Genomic DNA, 16,451 nt, shown 5'->3' on the forward strand with positions numbered 1-16,451 from the left:
GGGCTAAGATGCATGTGCATCTTATGAATACACTTTCACATAGTGATATAATGTCCAAACAGAGCTCATAAGGACTTTTTCTTATGTGCCTTTCCAGTGAAGCGGGGGGAGAGGTGGAGAAAGAAAGAAAAGTGGTCCTTAGACAAGGTGCCACTCCATAATCAAATCTGCATTAATTTTCCAGGTCATTCAGATGGCCACCTGAAATGGAACCACATGAAGGGCTTACAAGTGCATGGTAAAATTGCTATGACAACAGCAGCAGTTGCTTCACGTCTACAGTTTACAAAATGATGTTGGCTCTATTTCAAGTAACCACCTACATATATATATATAGCTGCATATTTGGAACTAAGCCTTTGAAACTTTTGTAAAGTATCAAGATCATGGATGCATTCAATGAAATTTTACTGACACACTGAAAGATGGCGCCAAGGTAAGACATGCATATCAGAGATCCTCAAATTCTCTTTCAATTACTGGTACATGACGGGGGTTTGCTTTGCTGGCTTCTTCCCCTCTCTTTTATTCTTTTTAAAATTCTTCTTATCGAAGGCAAGGCTGTTTTATGTGTTCCGACAGCCTCAGGAATTTGCACTATATAATTTGTGAAGCCAGAGTCGTAAATTAGTTTTAATGAAGCCTACCTGCCTTGCAGCCACCGCCATGATTTCCTGTTGGCTATATCTCCACATTTAAAAAACTTATTTTAAGGACTTTTAACCTTAAAAACCTTTTAATCTTTAAAAATCCATTTTAATTCCTTTGACCCCCTATATTTTAAACAAACTGAAGGAGAGGAAAAATTGCTGTTGGCCAAAGAGGCTACGTTGAAAGAATGCCCTCTTTGGTTTTTGCTTTTATCTTTTTAGCCTCCTCTCTACTGCCCTGCTGCCCACAAAGTAGCTGTAGATCAATCAGGACTGGATGAGACTGTAGATTTGGAACTCAACCAATTGACCCAAGAAGTACGGCTTGGCTGATACACGTAGAATTCCAGAAATGAGAAGAGCAAAAAGACCCACTTGTCCAGATATGGATAGTGATTCACGGTATTTAATTCTCAAGCAGAGTAACTTGGACAACTATTTTCTGCCTCTTAAAGAGTCTGTTTCACCACCAAAAAATCCTTTTAACTCTCTGCACACAGAAACAGCAGAGGAGACATTCCCTGGATTTAACAAGAAGGATACTGAAATTAATAGCCTTAATTTAGCCATTTTCATTAATTCCAATGGGTCTTCTCTGAGTTAAACTCATCCCATGATACATAATAATTACAATGTATTGTGCTCAGTGTTGGACACACTTTGCATACATTCGCCTTGTTTGCACATTACTTTTGTTGTTTAGTCGTTTAGTCGTGTCCGACTCTTCATGACCCCATGGACCAGAGCACGCCAGGCGCTTCTGTCTTCCACTGCCTCCCGCAGTTTGGTCAAACTCATGCTGGTAGCTTCGAAGACACTATCCAACCATCTCGTCCTCTGTCGTCCCCTTCTCCTAGTGCCCTCCATCTTTCCCAACATCAGGGTCTTTCCCAGGGAGTCTTCTCTTCTCATGAGGTGGCCAAAGTATTGGAGCCTCAGCTTCAGGATCTGTCCTTCCAGTGAGCACTCAGGGCTGATTTCCTTAAGAATGGATAGTTTTGATCTTCTTGCAGTCCATGGGACTCTCAAGAGTCTCCTACAGCACCATAATTCAAAAGCATCAATTCTTCGGCGATCAGCCTTCTTTATGGTCCAGCTCTCACTTCCATACATCACTACTGGGAAAACCATAGCTTTTACTATACGGACTTTTGTTGGCAAGGTGATGTCTCTACTTTTTAAGATGCTGTCTAGGTTTGTCATTGCTTTCCTCCCAAGAAGCAGGCGTCTCTTAATTTCGTGGCTGCTGTCACCATCTGCAGTGATCATGGAGCCCAAGAAAGTGAAATCTCTCACTGCCTCCATTTCTTCCTCTTCTATTTGCCAGGAGGTGATGGGCCCAGTGGCCATGATCTTCGTTTTTTTGATGTTGAGCTTCAGACCATATTTTGCGCTCTCCTCTTTCACCTTCAATAAAAGGTTCTTTAATTCCTCCTCACTTTCTGCCATCAAGGTTGTGTCATCTGCATATCTGAGGTTGTTGATTTAACAATAGTTAAACGAAAGCATGGTTTGAATGCAAATGTGCAGTATGCTGTTGTACGCTGCTGCAATAGCATGCACTTCATTCCTCTCTGTACCTGCTATGGTGCCAGAAGCTAAGCCTGTCAGTCTGACTTAAGTGTTGTGTCCAAACCTGAGCTCATGGTTTGTTTGGAAAGATATAAACTATAGTCTCATGTGCAGTTGTAACAAAATGAGAGGCCATGGCTTAGCTCCTAGTAGCACTGTAGCAGCTATCAACAGTTTCAGCAGCGTGCATTAAGAATGAAGCACTCATTGTTTTTGAATGAACAACCCACAATTTGAACTCTAAGCACCCAGCATGTTACATGTTCACATTTAAACCATCATTTAGCTTAACTTTAGATTAAAGTGACATGTGACCCATATCATTATCTCAGTATTCCTTACAACAATCCCAAAAGGTTGGTCTGTGTTATTATTCCATGATCACGCATAAGCGACTGAGACTGACTTATATTGCAGAAGTTTGGACATAAATAACCCAGAATGTTTGCAAGCTTTGAATATTGCCTTGGTAACATTCAACAACCAGCCAACCAACCTAATATTCACTGACTTGCCTCTATTCACATAATCCATTTTTTCAAGACAGGTAGTGCAGCAACCTGAATAGAAATATTGTGTAATCTGAAGCATACACCAGGGCATTTTGTCATATGATTTTAATATTAGAGCCAAAGGGAATGCAAGTGCTGAACTTGCAGTATGTAGCTATTAAGTGTCATCTGCTATAAACATAAAATACCTCAGTGGTTCATGATAGAACATATTTAACTAAAACACCTCTGTAGGTTTGTCAGCACAATTTTTGTTCTGGTTCATCATATTCAGGATGAATAGTGACATAAATAGGAAAAAGTAAGACTGCAGCTCCGGCTGAACTGAGGATATTCTTGGCCACGAGATAAAGTCACCACATGTTGTTATACAATGAATAAATAGCTGCATTATAAAGTTACATATTCTGCACATTACCAGAGCAATCTCCTATTCATGATATGCCAGTTGGGGTGGGGCTATAGAATTTTGTGGAAGCCCTGCTATGCAGATGGAACTCCAGTTACTTTGCTGCCATGATAGATACCTAGTACTGGGGCAGCGAACCTTTTTAATTTCATGGGTCCAGATTCTTATCAGAATGAGACTCTCATGGGGCAAATCTGACATGTCGGAAGGACCTAGCAATCACATGGTGTCACAATGATGTCAGGAGCTCCTAGCCGCCATCCCTGGGCGGTCAGAGATCATGTTGCTGACAGGCTATCTGGGAATTCCCCTGGCCGGCCAGTCTGCTGAGCTTGATGGCCTGCCAAAACCTTAAGTTCAAGTGGGCCAATCTGAGGATTTTCTTGGCTACAATGAAATTGCAGTTAATCACTGTGCTGCCCTCCCCAAAGGAAAGTACTTGACTAAAAGCAGTACTTGACTGAAATAGGCATACTTTATCCATACTACTAAAAAGAAGAGTGAAAACAGCATTCCTCAGATGAAAATAGGGACATTTCTCAACACCCGCCCCAATAACTGACCCTTCTGGGCCCCTATTTTTGAGGGGGGGCAACATTTCCTATCTGAAGAAGGGTGAGCACACATGCCCTTCGCTATCATGAGAAAACCCCTAAATCTCAATTTTATTTTATTCTTTGGTAAAAAAAAAGTAAAGGGAAAGGACCCCTGACAGTTAAGTCCAGTCGCAAATGACTCTGGGGTTGCGGCGCTCATCTCGCTTTACTGGCCAAGGGAGCTGATGTTTGTCCACAGTCAGTTTTTCTGGGTCATGTGGCCAGCATGACTAAGCCGCTTCTGGTGAAACCAGAGCAGCACACAAAAATGCCTTTTACCTTCCCGCCAGAACGGTACCTATTTATCTACTTGCACTTTGACGTGCTTTTGAACTGCTAGGTTGGCAGGAACTGGGACTGAACAATGGGAGCTCACCCCACTGCGGGGATTCAAACCACCAACCTTCTGATCGGTAAGCCCTAGGCTCAGTGGTTTACACCACAGCGCCACCCGCGTAGATTTAGATAAAGAAGAGCACCCACCAATAAATACTTTTTAGAAAGGGGCAAAATTAGACATGGACACACAAAGCATTAGAAAAAATATCAATCAAGACTCCTTGCATTCGGCTCCGCTCCCTCTTTCCTCCTGCCCAGGGAGGCTCTGCCGTCTGCCTGCCCCTCAGAACCTGGTGCTTCACACAGGGCTATACCTCGGTGGCCGCAGACTCTCCTCTCCTTGCCCACTCTCCAGCAGCTGCTCAATGGAGAAGGCCAGAAGTGGCAGCCATAGAGAGGCAATGGGATGTTCCCCCACTGCCACCGCTGCCACCATTGTCATCACTTGGGACAAGCACCGGCAAGCACCCCGAGTTCAGTGATAGTGGCACTAGTGGAGGAAATAGGGACATTCTGGGACCAAATCAAAAGCCGGGATGGCTTCTGTAATTCCGGACTGTCCCTGGGAAATTAGGACACTTGTGAGGGTATGAAACGGTTTCTAGGCCAAAGTAAATGTTTCCTTTTAAGTTATTATTTCCCACTGGTTAAACTGAATAATAAAACCTTTTATCCAGCCAGAGCCTTTGAAGCCTTCGATCTGATTAACTATTTAGCAAAAGGTTTCATTTCTTAACTAGATCCCATGCACAATTCAATAGTAACTCTTACAAGATGGAACTTTTCTTGCATTTCAAAATCACTATTTTTACTAAGGTATGTAGATGACAAAATTGAAGTATTTGGCTGCCAAATAACTTTCATTTTAAAATAGCTTTTATTAAATCCTGCCAATTAAATGGATCTCTTAATAGACCTAGTTCATTAAGCGTTTGCATATTTTCAAACCTTTAAAGCCACATTTATTTTCAAAAGATGTTTTGACACCAGAAAACCTATCATCTTTCAAAACATTTGTACTAGTTTGACTCCTTTTAATAATATTTCGCAATCTATTGAATTCACTGACAGATGAATGGATGTGAGCATTTCATGATTTCAATGCTGAAATGTGTTTCCTGTATCACACCTCTTACAAAGTTGAACAGCAAATAATTCATTCCAAAGTTGTAAGAGCCAGGAAACCACATGAATTGCCATCATTTTGGAAACTATGCACCATTTCTATTTGAGTATCCATTCTTTTGTCATTCAAGCACTGACGTTACACTATCCATTCATTCAGCAGGCTTTGGAAACTGCTACTAGTCATCAACATTCTAGTGAAGCAACAAAGCCTTGCAATATTACTAGACCATGTAAAATACAAAACAAAACACCCAGCTATTGAAAAGTGGTGTTAATGCCAGACGAATGACATTACTGAGTAAAGTTAATATATGAACCTGCTTACTCTTGGAAATTCTGTAAGGGTATATGAAGTCACAAGCATATGTACTTTGACAGTCGGGGTAAGATGTATCACTTTGATTTTATTCAAAGCTATGACTAAACTGGGGTCTGTGTGGCACCACTATATAATCAGTTATAGCTTGATCAGCAGCCAACAAATTTGGATGAGATTGCAAAGTAAGTGTTTCACAACAAATCAGAAAGCTCTGAAGCAGCGAGGTTGCTTAACTGTGCCAAATTGATCCTTTATGAGCTTTGCCCTTGTGTTAGGATCTGCTGCTGGCAGCACAATATGCACCAGCAGCAAATCACTGTGTGCGAAAAAGGCTGAATAGCTCTTGCCAACTCATGGGATTTACTGGAGATAGGAGTATTTCAAAGGAGTAGACCTGTTTCATGTGTAATCATGTACATGTTAACAGTTGTCATAGCTCCCCAAAAGATGCCAAAGTGAGTGAAAAATAAAGGTTAGAGGACTTTTAAATGAGAGAATCAGTGAAGAGCTGTTGTACTGGGAGACAACATGGTAGGTTTGTGTGTTATGGCACTGAGACCTAAAGGAAAGGCCTATCCTATTTTTGGACCAGGCTAGCAAGCAAAGTTCTCACCTAGCAATGAAAGCATTTCTTATTTAAATAAGATGCAACATACTACACTTAATTACCCTGATGCAAAGTGCAATCATGTTCATTATCCTCTAAACATAATGTGCTCCCCCCCCCTTACTCAGATGACACATTAATAAAACACAAGTCCCTTGGTATCTGCTTTAAATTTAAGTGCATGGCAGTATCTTCAAATGAGAATTGCTATAGAACTCTGTTATCCGCAATTATTTCAGACATTTATGGGAAGCAATGATTTACAGTGCTGGTCTCACAAACTGAGGCAAAACAGGAAGGTGTTGTGCCTCCACCTGCCCCTCGGCAGAAGCCTTGCTTACTGGGGTAATGAGGTTTCTGGGTTCCAGCAACATATTGCAAGAGGTCTGTGAGATCTTGCTTAAACCTGGAAGATGAAGGTGCTTCTCCTTGCATCCTTGCATCTTTGGCAGGCAAGGTGCTCCCCCCACTACAGGAAAAGTGAAGACAAGCAGCGGCAGCAGCAAGACCTTGAAACAGTTGTGCAAGATCTCACCAGAAGCTGCCGCTTCTCCTTGCTTCTTTGGTGGCAGGGGCAGGGGTGGGTGGGTTGCTTGTAGGGGTACCACCACCAGAGGATTCTGCTGAAGTCTGCCTCATTGACATGGCAACTCTAGCCAATCTAGGAAATAGAGATCCCTTAGGCTGTTAGTGAGGAACCATGAAGGAAAAGAACTATAGAAGTCAATGAACATTACTAACTTGAGTCCATTGATTTCAGTGCATCTCCCCTGAGTATGACAGTTGGATTCAATGCTTAATCTCTAGTCCATTGTTTGAAGAATAGATATTACATATACTGGACAACTTCTACACCACACAGCAACTGTGAAGGTTACTGAAGTATACATTTTGTTCTTTTATAAAGGAACTAACAATTAGAGAGTAGTATGGTGAATAGCAATAGGTGTTCATGCCTTCTTTGCTCATTAAAATAAAATGAAAAACATTTGCCAAAATTTAGCTTTTGAAGACATATTTCTTTTTCCAAGCGATAACCTAAGATTTTAAAATAAACCACTTAATCTCCCTGTTTATGTAGGCGTGCAGTAACATAACATATTGATTGCTAAAATTAACTTGCTGCCAAAAAAAAACCCCTGACAATAGCACAGTGCAAATAATTTGAATTGGATTTTTGCAAGCATGTAGCACGAATCCAATTTAAGCAGGTCCTGACTTACAAGGTGAATAAAAATGACAGGCCATGTGCCCTCTCCTGAATACCAATAAAATTTTCATGCACCATCTCCCTATTAGGCACCCTAAGGGTGGAAAAGAACGTTACAAAAAACATCCCAAGGTCTGATAGACATGGCACAACTAATCTTTACCAACATAGCTCTGTTTCTTTTACTATGAGACCCCTAGAAACAATCTAGGGCAGCCTTCCACAACATGCTGCCCTCCAGATGTTGACTACAACTCCCGTCAGCCCTAGCACAAAATAGTACAAAATATCTGGAGGACATAAGACTGGCACAAGCTCATACAAGATATTGATTCAGCACTTTTTGTATTAGCTTTCACCAGTTATCAAGATCTGCTATGAACTCATCTTTCTGTACGTCTGAGGAAGACAACTTCCATCAACCCCAGTGAATCATCCCTGTTGGAGATGATAGATTGGTCTAATAGGGTATATGAACCTCTTTTGACATATAAACTTAATATAGTAGAAGTAAATAAGTTCACTGATGAGCCCATGCAAGTTCTGCAGGGGCCATGTCATGCTAAGGGCCACAAACAATCTGCCCACCCCCACGACTTGTTTCACTGTCCTCCATGTAGATATACAGCCAACACAGTATGTTTACAGCATGACAAACGGTAGGCGACATTCACCCTTAGTTTTGCTCTAATTGAATTGGTTATTTCTCATACAAAGGCACACAAAGAAATGGTTAAAGGCTACACTATGAAACCATATACAAATAACAGTATGATAATAGTATGTAGTTTAGATTTGTGTCCTTTAACAATTTATGCTTTAAGTGGGGTGTGCTGTATAAACAAGAACATATTATGGTTTCTGGATTGGATGGTTGGAGATTTGTCATCCTCTGCATTTTTTTTACAAGAGCTGATAGACATGGCACAACTATAAATCTTTTCAGATAATCTTATGGTGTGGCACATGTTGATTTATACTTGCTATTGTCTTAGCCACTTCAAATACAGTGGTGCCCCGCAAGACGAATGCCTCGCAAGACGAAAAACTCACTAGACGAAAGGGTTTTGCGTTTTTTGAGCTGCTTTGCAAGACAAATTTCCCTATGGGCTTGCTTTGCAAGACGAAAACGTCTTGCAAATTTGTTTCCTTTTTCTTAACACCGTTAATACAGTTGCGACTTGACTTCGAGGAGCAACTGATAGAATGCGGTGTGGTAGCCTTTTTTGAGGGTTTTTAAAGACTTTGGTGATTTTTGAAGCTTTTCCAAAACTTCTTTTGCAGCCATTTGGTAAGTTAAACTTTTAAAACTTTTTTTGGGGGGTTTGGATTTTGGGTTGGGGTGTTTGGAATTCAAGGACTTGGTTCTGGGTTTGAATTTCTGTGTGGTGGGTGGCTGGGTGCTTTTGAATTTTTTGGATGTGAAGCACTGATTTTTTTTTTGGGGGGGGGGTTGCAAAGGTAGGAGCTGTGCTGCCATGGGACCCAAGAAGACTGCTGCTGCAGAGGCCGGCGAGGGGAAGAAGGCGAAGGTTACACTGGAAATGAAGAAGGAGATCATCCGGAAGCACGACGGTGGAATGCGTGTGACAGACCTCGCCAGGGAGTACGGGAGGAATCCACTGACCATCGGGACCATCCTGAAGATGAGGGAGAAGATCCTTGCGACTGATGCAGCCAAGGGAGTCACCAGGATCGTGAAGAACCGCCCAGCTGTTCTGGAGGAGGTGGAGAAGTTGCTGCTCATCTGGTTAGAAGAGAAGCAGCGTGCAGGGGACACAGTGACTGAGGCTGTCATTTGTGAGAAGGCCAAGGCCTTGCACGCAGACCTCGTCCGGGAACAGCCAGGAACCTCAGGTGACCCAGAAGTCTTCAAGGCAAGCAGAGGCTGGTTTGACTGGTTCAAGACAAGATCTGGAATCCACAGCGTGGTCAGGCATGGAGAGGCTGCCAGTTCTGATGTTTCTGCGGCTGAAGACTTTGCAGCGGAGTTCCTGGAGGTTGTGAGGACGGAAGGCTACGTTCCACAGCAGGTCTTCTGTGCCAACGCAAGGAGCAGCTGAGTGTCATGTGGCGATCCAACAGTAAGGCTTGGGCCACACGTGTGCTGTTTGTGGACTGGGTCAATCTTGCTTTTGGCCCTGCTGTCAAACAGTACCTGCTGGACAACGACCTGCTGCTGAAGGCTTTGCTTCTGATGGACAATGCTCCTGCTCATCCTAAAGGCCTTGAGAAGGACTTGTTGGAGGAGTTCAGCTTCATCAGCATCATGTTCCTGCCGCCTAACACCATGCCACTGCTCCAGCCGATGGATCAGCAGGTCATCGCCAATTTCAAAAAACTCTACACCAAGGAGCTTTTCAGGCGATGCTTCGAGGTGACTGATTGCACCACCATCACCCTGCGGGAATTCTGGAAGGACCACTTCGACATCATCGCCTGCTTGAAGATGATCACCACGGCATGGAACGGGATCAGCCAGAGAAATTTGAATTGCACTTGGTGCAGCCTGTGGCCGGACTGTGTGGCACCAAGTGACTCTGATGCACCAGAGTCAACAGTGGTGCAGGACATTGTTGCCTTGGGGAGGACCATGGGCCTGGAGGTCACAGAGGAGGACATCAGCGAGCTGGTGGAGGAGCACGACCACGAGCTGACCACCCAGGAGCTGGTCGAACTGCAGGCAGAGGCTGCGCAGGAGCAGGCCTCACTGGAAGAGGAGGCAGCAACTGAGGAACGGCTGTCCTCCAAAGAACTGAGGGACATTTGCCTGAAGTGGAAGGATGTGCAGGCTTTTGCACAGCGGCACCACCCTGACAAGCACGTGGCACATGACCTTGTGAACACTTTTGATACGAGGGTCATGTCGCCTTTCAGGGAGGTGCTGAAAAGGCGGATGAAGCAGCAGACCATGGACAGGTTCTTCCGCAAGAAGCAAAGAGTCTTCGAGTTGTCCCCCAGAGTCTTAGAAAATGTACTGTACACTTTGTTGATTTTTAACTGTTTTTCTGCCATGTTTAGAAACTTAATTTATTGTTCCTTCAATTTTTGAAATGCTCTTTACAGTATGTGTGACTTTAAAGAGCACTTAATAAACTCTTGCTGTACCAAATTTGGCTTTGTTTGGACTTTTTTTGACCATAGGAACGCATTAATTGAATTTCAATGCATTCCTATGGGATTTCATGCTTCGCAAGACGAAAAATTCGCTGGACGAAAAAACTCGCGGAACGAATTAATTTCGTCTTGTGAGGCACCACTGTATATCAGGAGAACTCTTGAAAAATTGCATTACTTTCAGGCACGGTATAAACCCAGTAGTCAAAAACAATGATGCTGAAGGAAAACCATTTCTCTCCCTCCAACTTCAACCAATATCCTATATCCTTTGTATTCTGTTATAATCCATCCTACTAGTCTTTTTTGCTTATGTAAGCTGATCAGAAGGATAGTGCACTATCAAAAGCTTTTTCTAAAATCCAGATTAATTATGTTCACTGTTTCTCATGTCTTTGGCACGTAAGCTCTGTAAAAACTAAAAATGGGGGCGGGGTGGGGGCGGGTAGGAGCAAGATGTCTTCAGATGGTAACTTATCAGCTACTCACCCATAGAAGTATGGGCTTTCATTCAGAGGGCCTTCTTGGTGGCGGCGCCCACCCTGTGGAATGCCCTCCCAACAGATATCAAGGAAATAAACAACTATTTGACTTTTAGAAGACACCTGAAGGCAGCCTTGTTTAGGGAAGTTTTTAATATTTGAGGTTTTATTCTGTTTAATATTTTGCTGGAAGCCGCCCAAGAGTGGCTGTGGAAACCCAGCCAGATGGGCATTGTATAAATGCTAAATTACTGTTATTGTTATTCAATAGCTAATCCAATTATTCCCTTTACTTGGCATGGAGAGTAGATCCGTAGCCTATCTTTGTATGATTTTGCCTACCAAAATTAAGGCATGTTTTTGTTAGCTAACTACTTTTGCCTGCTACAGCTGATCCTAGGGGGTGGGATCAAGACCAAACCCAAACAGTAATCCATTGCTTGCTGTTTGGGAGGAGATAGGCTGCACTGAGCAGAAAGTTAAGAAGTCATGGGGAAGAGAAGACAGAGTTGAGGTTCAAAGTGAAGAAGCTGGGCCCTGAACAGTTAGCTTCTAAGTCTTCTGCCATTTTATAATATTTATGAACTTCATCTTGGTACAGTTGGGATCATAACTGAACTTCCTCCCCACATTAAATATCTCTGGGATGGAAATCCCAGAAGATTGGGAAGATGGAAACGAGAAGAAGGACTTTCCATTGCAAATGATCATTGCTGGCTATCAATATCCTACACTAACCTTACAATGTCCTTCTCATTTTCATGATTTTCTTCCTAAGGGATATTCTTCTATAGCCTTTCAGATCTATGAATTAATTTAAACAAGGCTTGTAAAAAACAAAGCACTTGGAGACCTGAGTATCTCATGCCAAAGTGCCACTTTAAAATACCATTTATCTAATGTGATTGCATACTAAACCAAAGCCCTATATGGATTGGCTCAAAACAATCACAACACTAAGTCCTTTCCCATTTGTGTGAAATATGATGTAGCCCTGCTGCAAATAAATAGATTGCTTATTTCGCAGTGGATTTCTTAGCTGATGTGCTCTAGCCAGTGCTGGATTTATGTATAAGCTAAACAAGCTATAGCTTAGGGCCCACTCTCTTGGGGGCCCCCAAAAAAATTAAAGGAAAAAGAACTGGATGTACATTTCCAAAATATGATAAAAAAACAAATAAAATAAAACCTACATACATCAACAGTGTTTTGTGTTGTGTAGGCTCATGTAATGTAAGTAATGGGCCCTGCCTGCTATATAAAGGGCCCCATTACCTTCAGTAGCTTACGGCCTCATCAAACCGAAATCCAGCCCTGGCTCTAGCAGTTGAGGACCAGAAAACACAGAAAAAGCTGGTGGACTATTCCATAGAACAATACCAAGACAGACATTGGTTTAAAAAACCCAGATGGTTTATCGTCCCCTGTAAAAGTAAACCATCTCAATTTTTTCTACAGATCTCTTCTGGGGTGAAATTCCTTCCAAGCCCCCAAACTGAATGATCAATTACCATAAATATGATCAACATATTACTCTCTTGGTTCTGGTGCTGGTAAGGATTTTAATCTATGATCAGTTTCTTCCATTGTTTCCTAAGCCTCAGAGATGGAAAAGCAGGCAAGGGGGATAAAGTCTTCAGTATAAATATTTTATTTAAATAAAAACCACATAAAACATTTTAAAATGAGTTTCTTTCCAAGCAACAGTTTCTTTCCAAGAGCAGTGCCTAGTACATATAAAAGGCACAAGGGAAGAGGGGCAAACACCAGTGTCAGGGAACTGCCATCGGAAGGACAGGAGTTGGAAGGGCTCACAGAGGTTGGGAGAGACTCAGCAGCTGAAGAGGGAACCAGCAGGGGGAGAGGAGGAGCTCCGAGGGAAAGTGAGCAGGAGGGATGGCTCAGAGACACTTCCAGCGAAAACAGTGGGGAGGTTTCAGGACCTCCTATAGGGACACCCACTCCTCGCCGGAAACTGTCACGCCGAGAGTCCAGAAGACGTGTTTCCGTTAAGGAGCTTTTATGTTGGAAGAGATTCCGTAAGCAACCACTGTCGGAATCTGCCAGTGACTGACGGAGCCATGCTTAAGGGGCTCCGTTACAGACAGAGGTTTGCGGACTTAACCAAACTCTGAGGGACTAGGATTTTACGCACAAGCAGCTCATCATCCCATTACAACCAGATAAATTTGACTTATTTGCCAATTCAACATGTTGCTATGAGTTCTCAGTAACTTGCAAGATATGCCTAGTAATGTTGTAGTTAATGGACAGAGGCTTACATAAAATTACCATCTTCATCCAGTCTGTAAAATAAGTTGGCTGATTTTATTGTCAAAGGAGTACTACTGAAAACAGAGAGCAGTTAATGAAAACTTGCAAAAGCCATATCACAATTTCCCTACACATCCTGTTTTTATGCAAAAATGATACATCAGAAATAGCCTTTTTGCATCTTCATCACCCAACAAATGCACAACAGTTCCTGGATGGCAGAAAATACGAACAGTGTACTTTGGATACAAAACTGTTGTATCGAAAAAGGTTTTATTACAATGAAGCAGTTCTTTGAAATAAGAGGATGTCTTCAAACAGAAAGCTGCCCTAAAGTAAGACACATAACCACCCCAATTTGCCAGACATCTAACACTTCCCCTACTATCAATTTCTAGATGGCAAAAGTTAACATCAGCTTCCACAGATCTTATACAACAGAGATTCCATTGATGTTATGCTAGGATCTCTCTGTGTCAAAAACGTGTGTTGAAAGAGCATTCTTCTTTCTTAATCAGTTCAGGAGTCACATTTCACAATCTCCTAAAACAGACAGTTAGATTAAAATGAGAAGACACAGATGGTGATCAGGAAGTCTTGGTCTTTTCACATGTTTTTCAATCTAATGCCCTGCTACCTGACAGACACAAGTTGCTCTGAAACATCCAAACCAACCATAGTAGTCTGTGCTATCTCACCCTGACTGAATCGATGCCCAAATCCCTTCAAATAGGCCCAATTTGACTCAGGCAAAGCCAATCACAGCCTCATAAAAACACCTGCTGCACCAGTGGCAGGACCCACTGCCAGTAGCAACAAGCATAGGACCACTAACCACATCACAAAGTTCTGAATAAAAAAAGTCTTATGCCTCCAAATCTTAAATAAAAAAGCAGAAAAAGGCCATTCAATTTCTCCTACAAGATGTCCAAGAATTTCTCAATAACCTACATCCCAGAAATTAGACAAAATAAGAATGATTTTACCTTTGTTTAAGGCTTGGTTTTGATGAGTCAGTCTGAGTTTGATCACCTCTTTTTTTAACCCCCGGTCTTCAAGAAATGATTGGAACTGAAATAGAAGGACAGTATGAATTTTTATATTGTTCATTGCATATTTTAAACTGTACATACTATTTTGCTGGGAGTTGCTGTACTAAGGCAATAGCTCCCAACATCTGCTATGAAGGCTCTAATGTTTGCAGTAAATGTTTGTTTTTTTTCTAGTGCTACTGTTTTTTCTAGTGCTACTGTTATCTAGAATATGGCCCTCAAGCTGAAACAAGTTCTCAACTCCAATTAAATGTATCCCTTTGCTGTTGACCGCATGCTGCTAACAGGTTGTGATTTAGCATTCAGTTTTATCACTATGCCTTCACATGCTACAAGTGCAGTGCTCTTATTCAAGTAGGTAATACACATTTTTAGACTGAGGATTCTGCTAATTAAACAGTACCTAATACAGTTGTGCCTTGGTTTTCGAACAGCTTAGTTCTCGAACGTTTTGGCTCCCGAACATCACAAACCCAGAAGTGAGTGTTCCGGTTTGTGAACTATTGTTGGAAACCGACACTCCGACGGGGCTTCCATGGCTTCCGATTGGCTGCAGGAGCTTCCTGCAGCCAATCAGAAGCCATGCTTTGGTTTTCAAACGTTCTGGAAGTCAAATGGACTTCTGGAATGGATTCCGTTTGACTTCCAAGGTATGACTATCACAAAGAAAAACTATGTGGACTCAGAACTGCATTTGGCATTGCCAGTTCAAACTATGCAAGCTATATAAGTTCAAACTCCCACCCTGCCCCCAAAAGGGACTGCAGTGTCATTGTCTTAGGTGGGCATTGAGAGTAGAAAGCTTGAGAACCCCTGCCTTAAAAAGTTGAAGATGATACAGTTACAAGCCATAATGGGGGGGTGGTGGATACCAACAGAAAGCAAAGTATTTTATCCTTCTCTGAATTTAGCACAAGTTAACTGAGGGTTAACTGGATGGCAACTATTATACAGTAGGTTAGTACTCTATCATTAGTCATAGTTAAATACGTATTTAATTTGTTCTGTGTGTACACAATTTTTTTTAAAAAAGCATGCTCACACATACAACAGCAACTCTGCATAGACTTATATAACACTTACTGTCAATAGTGTAAAAAGGAATGCTTAAATTGCTGAATTGTTCAGACTTTAACTGCTTGGTTATATCTATCGATACAAAATATATAACGCTGTTGTGAGATAGATACAAATCTCAAAACCCACATTACATTGTGGTTCTTGATGTATGAATATTTATTAATCCCAAATATCATGCTTTTATTTTATGCTAGTCTTAAATACAATGGGTTATACAGTGGTACCTCGGGTTACATACGCTTCAGGTTACATACGCTTCAGGTTACAGACTCCGCTAACCCAGAAATAGTGCTTCAGGTTAAGAACTTTGCTTCAGGATAAGAACAGAAATTGTGCTCCGGTGGCGCGGCGGCAGCATGAGGCCACATTAGCTAAAGTAGTGCTTCAGGTTAAGAACAGTTTCAGGTTAAGAACGGACCTCCGGAACGAATTAAGTACTTAACCTGAGGTACCACTGTACTGAACTAAATCATACATAGAGTAGACCCACTTAAATCAATGGACTTTACTAACTTTGTTAGACATAAAGTTAAGCAGCAATCCTAACTCCACTTACCTAGGTGTGAGCCCCATTGAATTCACTGGAATACACGTGGTTCGATATAGAGCCTTAGCAAGCTAGTATGAACTATTGATTTTAACGAGTCTACTGTTTGTATGACTTCGATACAACGCATTTGTTACAAGCAGATTTCTCAGTGATCTCACTTTTGTTTAATAGCAAGCACGTTCATTTTCTGCCTTGGGGTTCTATAGCACAAGAAGGGCTCCTAATGTAACTATGTCCCATCAATCTTGCACAAAAAAACAGTCTGCACAAAACATGATTATCTACTGCAAGTACATCAGCTTAACATAAAATTAAAAATTCTGATAGGTTTTTTCAAATAATAGTATAGTTCAAAACATGAGCAGTTGTAAATAAGAATGTATTATACAAATAATGTTACAAGTCAACTGTGGAACAACAGTAAACAGAAAATGTTGACATGCTTGCTTCTGGTTTAATGAAGCTGTAACAACAAAACCACGACTGAATTTTGTGCTTTTTAGTGCATGAAAATAGTATATTAATTAAAATATGTTATGAAGATTTGCATTAGG

At 41.7% G+C, this 16,451-nt stretch overlaps 1 protein-coding gene and 1 long non-coding RNA gene across 18 annotated transcripts in view; one reads left to right on the top strand and one right to left on the bottom strand.

The window, feature by feature from the left end:
- NRCAM (neuronal cell adhesion molecule) overlaps positions 1-16,451 on the bottom strand; it is a 150,291-nt gene that overhangs the window by 86,030 nt on the left and 47,810 nt on the right. For all 17 annotated transcript variants that reach the window (XR_014012533.1, XM_081211446.1, XM_081211449.1 and 14 more), the window contains exon 2: positions 14,202-14,286. The gene's annotated coding sequence lies outside the window, so the exon portion shown is untranslated. The remainder of the gene's footprint in view (positions 1-14,201; positions 14,287-16,451) is intronic.
- On the top strand, positions 7,526-13,798 carry LOC308596772. The gene is made up of 3 exons (XR_014012701.1): positions 7,526-7,810; positions 12,400-12,488; positions 13,739-13,798. It is a non-coding gene; the product is annotated as an uncharacterized lncRNA (long non-coding RNA).

This window comes from Podarcis bocagei (genome assembly GCF_964188305.1).
Source record: "Podarcis bocagei genome assembly, chromosome: 10".
In the NCBI taxonomy this organism is placed as follows: Eukaryota; Metazoa; Chordata; class Lepidosauria; order Squamata; family Lacertidae; genus Podarcis; species Podarcis bocagei.